This window comes from Porites lutea, chromosome 5 (genome assembly GCF_958299795.1).
Source record: "Porites lutea chromosome 5, jaPorLute2.1, whole genome shotgun sequence".
Classification (NCBI taxonomy): Eukaryota; Metazoa; Cnidaria; class Anthozoa; order Scleractinia; family Poritidae; genus Porites; species Porites lutea.
This window is the reverse complement of record NC_133205.1, coordinates 9,425,367-9,430,958: the sequence shown is the minus strand read 5'-3', so window position 1 is coordinate 9,430,958 and position 5,592 is coordinate 9,425,367. Positions and strand designations below refer to the sequence as shown.

The following is a 5,592-nucleotide window of genomic DNA, read 5'->3' as shown; positions in this document are numbered from 1 at the left end:
CTGGTAAATCTGTTCTTGTGAAAACCTCAATAGTACGTTAAGTTCGTATGCACCAAACGCTTTCGTGTTGAAAATTAAGAACACGCCAAATAGTTTCGAAATCTCAGCACTTTTAATGTGGATAATCCTATCCTCAAGTACAAGTAATGACCAAAACGTCAAACCAAACAACAAGTTTTTTCAGGAAAGCAGTCGAAAACCACGAGGTGTGAGTAACGGTACTACTCAAAACGAGGATAGGCAAATAGACTTCCTATAACAGTCATGAATGGTTCAAAACGTTCTCAACACCCTCCCCCCATTTAAGCGTTTATCAGCTTAAATGCCAGTCACCGTCTTCAACTTCTTATGCAGCAGTCTTTGAACAGCTTATTGGCAATCTGTTTGGTCCTTCTGCTTGGCCTCACTCTTGGTACGAACACTTCTGCTTCAGGGTTCAGCTTATAATCAGGATTCTCTCCTCCAGTTTCCAAGTTACACACAAGTTGCAGGGGATGCTCGACAATATATCCATTTCCTTGCCTCAGCTTCAATCCACGAACAACTCTGTCCTTGCCAATAATCTTGTCCATCACTCGTCCAAGCTTCCACAGTGCTTTATCCTTCACTTCACTTTCAACAACATCACTGCTTCTGTGTCTGGAATTTTTGAATTGTCTGCGATGGAATTAGACTTTCTCTCCCCAAAGGTGTGAACATACTCTTTTAAAAACCTTCGGAGCTGTTCCTTACTTCTTTGTAAGAATTTCATCTGCCTTGACACTTTCTCTTTGCCAATTGTGTTGAGATCTTCCTTGGGACTTGTCTCTGACGTTCTTCCAACTCTGGTAGGTTACTCTGAGAGATAAAAACCTCATTCCTCCATAATCTTTGTGGCCTCTTCTTTAATTTAATCGACTGATCGCTATGATTTCCGCCTAATTGGACATCATCCACATAAGTGTTGTTCAGCAACTCTTCAGTCGTATCAGGAAACTTTTCAGTATACTTGCTCACATAGTGTCACCCTGAGAATGTAAGGACTAGGTCCTGACCCGAAAATCACTCTGGTGTATCGATGCTCTGTAACTGTCCTTGAGTCAAGGTTCTCGTACCATAAGAGACGAAGGGCATCTCTATCCTTTGGGTCCTTTTTAATCTGAAGAAAATCCTTTTGGATGTCCCCGGTAATACACATCAACCTCAGACGGTTTCGTTGCAGAATGTAAAAAATCATAGGCTGCAGAGGGGGTCCAACTTCCAAACAGTCATTCAAAGACACTCGAGAATTGGCCTTAGCTGAGCAATCATACACTATCGTCATCTTTGTAGACTTTGCCTGGTCTCTGATTACTGGTTGGTGGGGAATGTAATGTTTGGCTTCTCCAGTGGGTATTGCTAGCTCCACCTCTATGATCCTTCTTCTGACTGCTGCTCCATAACAGTGTGATACTCCTCAAGTCTCTTCATCCTCTCCAGTTTTCGTGTGATACTTCTTAATCTCCCAACTGTCAGTTCCTTGATTGAAAGTAAAGAGGCATGATCAGGTTTCCAAGGCAACGTTGTGCAGTAGGTGCCATCCTCCAATCGCTGTAGCTGATCTATGAAATGTTCATGGAAGGTATCATATACATTCTCCAAATCTTTCAGGCCAAGCACTTCCTGAGAACACATCTGCGCAAATTCATTTTGACTAGAGTTTATGAAGAACATCTTTTTTGCCTCAGCAATGACCCTTCCCAACATGGTGAACTCTGCTCCGGTATCGGTGACCACGTGATGTGGTTAAGATGGACGGCCGTGTGTTTAAGTGCTCCGCGTAACATTTCGTAAATTTCTGATGTTTAAGTGTTCCTTCTGCTTTTTTCTATTTGTTTTGTTATCTTGTTTCGTGTGTCACATTATGCCTGAGTCTATTGCCAACCTAAAGAGAGAAAATAACGATCTCAAATCTAAAGTTTCAACGTTAACGGAGGAGATTTCAAGACTAAAAGACTTATTTCAACAACAAAGCAGCAGTGCCGCCCCTTCTGCTAAAGAAAAATCTCAGCCTTGAATTCCTAAGCAAGGAATATGATGACTTTCTTCTCTTCAAAACCACTGCCAACAAAGAGCTGCAACGACTAAGTTCACAACTCTCACAGGTCAAGGCCAGGGTGGACGCCATTGCCAACGCCATCGATGAATTCCAAGAATATAGCTTTCAATACAATGTTAAAATTGTCGGTGTTCCCGAGGTGTGTTCTGACGAAGCGGCTTCAACAACAAGTAAGCTTTGTGTAAAATTGTTTAAAGAAATGGGAGAGAATATATCAATCCAAGATATTGACACTGCCCATCGTGTCCCGCAAAGAAACAACGCCGGAAATCCAAAGCCTATAGTCTGCAGATTCGTGAGACGGCTGGTTAAGGAATCTCTAATGTCTCATCGGAAAGAAATTAGCAATGTAACCCCAGCTGCGGTTGGTCTACCAGAAGGGTCTTCATTGTCTTCGGCCAGAATTTACGATCATCTTTCACCAAGAATGCAAGCAGTCCTATTCCAGGCTAAAAGAGTTAAAGAAGAGCTCCACTATCAATATTGCTGGTCAAAGGGTCCCGTTATTTGTTTACGAAAAGACTCCACATCGCGGATAATCAAGCTCAAGAGCATGGCGGACCTCGACGAACTTAAACGTAAATTGGCCATTGAAGGTTAGATTTTACTAAAAATGTCTATTGTACTCGATAAAAAATGACTTCTCACAAAACAAAGAAACAGTGCGAGATCGAAAATAAGACCTTACTCGCGCAATTACCATATTATAACTGTAAAGTCCTGACTTCTGCCCACCCACAGTTTAATAGTTTAATTGATGATAATCGACCTTCTAGAAAATTGCTAGATTCTCTCAGTAGTCTCTACGACCTTAGTGTATTCCAGCTAAACTCTCTTGATAAACATATTGATCCTGATATAAATCTCTCCTCAAACAAAATACGCTCAAAATATTATTCCCCACACAGCTTTGCGCAGTTTATTGACAGCAAACAGTTGCAATCAAAAATCTCCTTTTTACATACAAATATACGTAGCTTAAAGAAAAATTTTGAAGAATTTCAACATCATGTTTTAAGTGAAATGAATTTCCGTTTTACTATTATTGGTGTAACAGAAACTCGTATATGCGATCGTGAATGTAGTTTTAATTTTGTACCAGAATTACCAGGATACTGTTTTGAATCGGTCCCAACACCTTTATCTGCCGGTGGTGTTGGCCTGTTCATTGATCAAAATAGTAAATACCGCGTCCTTGAACGAGTCTCCAATTCTTGCTATCAAGCCCTATGGATTGAACTTCATCTGCCTAACAATAAGAAATCTGTATGTGGTGTTACTTATAGGCAACACAATAACGCTAATGAGTTTCTAGAATACTTGACAGATTTTCTTGAACGGCAATGCCGTCAAAAACAAAATATTTTTCTCATGGGAGACTTCAACATAGATCTGTTAAAATATGAAACTTGTAGTTACTCACAAACCTTGCTCCAAACAATGCAAAGTTTTTCAATGTTCCCAGTGGTTGATAAGCCGACTAGAGTCTATGGTAATTCAGCAACTTTAATTGACAATATTTTCATAAATAATCCAGAGAATAATATGGTCCGCGGCAATATCGTGTCCGATACAACAGATCACTTCTCTCAGATGCATATTAACGTCGCACTGTAAACCATTCTTTCCAAACAACAAAACTAAGGTTCGTGACTACTCTACCTTCAATGCAAAGTCTTTCATTGACGACTTGCAGAATATTAATTGGAATAATATTTGCAAACATATCGATGCTAATCAATCGTTCTCCAGGTTTTACAAATGCGTCAACAAGACAATTAACAAACACGCTCCTTTAAGAAGTATATCCAATCGTAAACAAAAATTCCTTGCTAAACCATGGCTGACTGCGGGTTTAAGAAAATCAATCAGGGTAAAGAATAACCTCTTCTATACCTCAGACCGTGACAAATACAAATTATACAGAAATAAAATCATTTATCTTACGAGATTAAGTAAAGCGAACTACTACCAAAGTTTCTTTGATCTCAACATATGTAATATGCGTCAAACTTGGAAAGGAATTAACGAGCTAATTGGAAACTGTAAAAAGAAAAACAAGCGCAACTCAACTAACTCTATTCGCTCAAACCCGAATGAGGTTCCAACTAGTGACCCGAAGGAAATAAGCAATATTCTTAACAAATATTTCGCCACTGTTGGGAGCAAACTGGCTTCTAAAATTCCTCAGACCATAAATACATTCTATGATTATTTAGATCCGCCACTTAATCGCACTTTCTTCTTTGATCCTATTATTCCGGAAGATATCAATTTAGAAATTTCAGTTTTGCAAGACAACAAGGCCCATGGTCTTTACTCATCTCCAGTTAGGCTGCTGAAATTGGCAAAAAGGGTCATATCCGTACCTCTAGCCACGATTTTTAATCAGTCTATTTGCTCAGGGATTTTTCCATCTAAACTAAAGTGTGCTAAGATTATCCCGATATTTAAGGACGAAGATGACACGCTGCCCGAAAACTACCGACCTATTTCTCTGCTCTCGATTTATAACAGGATTTTTGAAAAACTTATGTACTCCAGAGTTACCAAGTTTGTCAAAGATTGCAACATTCTCTATGATCAGCAATACGGTTTTCGCAGGAAGCACAGTACTCAGCATGCTGTACTTGATATTGTTAACACAATTCTCCAAAACATGGACAACGGTAAATTTTCGTGCGGTGTTTTCATCGATCTCAAAAAGGCTTTTGATACTGTTAACCATGAAATTTTGTTAGCTAAACTTGAAAATTATGGTATTAGAGGTGTAATCAACTCCTGGTTCAGATCATACCTGACTGATCGGAAGCAAACTACGGAAGTTAATAATGTTGTGTCTGAGGCTGAAACGACCTTGTGCGGCGTGCCACAAGGCTCAGTCCTCGGACCACTCTTATTCCTACTGTACATCAATGATATTTACAAGTCCTCTTCGTTATTTGCCTTTTATCTATTTGCTGACGATACTAGTATAATACTTGCAAATAACAACCTAAAGGAACTCGAAACACTTGTTAATCGCGAGCTTGGCAACGTCAACGAATGGCTAAAGGCCAACAAACTGTCCTTGAACATAAAAAAATCAAATTTTGTAATCTTTCGTCCCCGGCAAAAGAATATGCCCTTCATACCTAGGATTAGAATTCTTGACTCCGTGACTAACACCTACGGAAACCTTGAAATGAAAGATTATGTAAAATATCTTGGCTTAATGATTGATTCAAATCTTTCATGGAAATACCACATCGAATCTATCTGTCACAAAATCAGCAAGTCGATAGGAATTATAGCTAAAATTCGACATTATGTCCCGCGTCGTGTTTTACTTTCAGTTTACAACTCATTAATTGTCCCTTACTTGACTTATGGTATTTGTGGTTGGGGAAATTGTGCCTTGACATTTCAAAGAAAGATCGTAACTCTACAAAAACGGGCCTTACGTCTCATTTACTTCAGTAAGTCTAAGGAACACGCCGTACCCTTCTTTCTCAAATCAAATTGCCTTCCCCTGT

General features: G+C 39.3%; 1 pseudogene; it reads left to right on the top strand.

The window, feature by feature from the left end:
- Nucleotides 1–1,755: 1,755 nt before the first annotated feature.
- Nucleotides 1,756–3,414, top strand: LOC140938540 (uncharacterized; annotated as a pseudogene).
- Nucleotides 3,415–5,592: the final 2,178 nt, after the last annotated feature.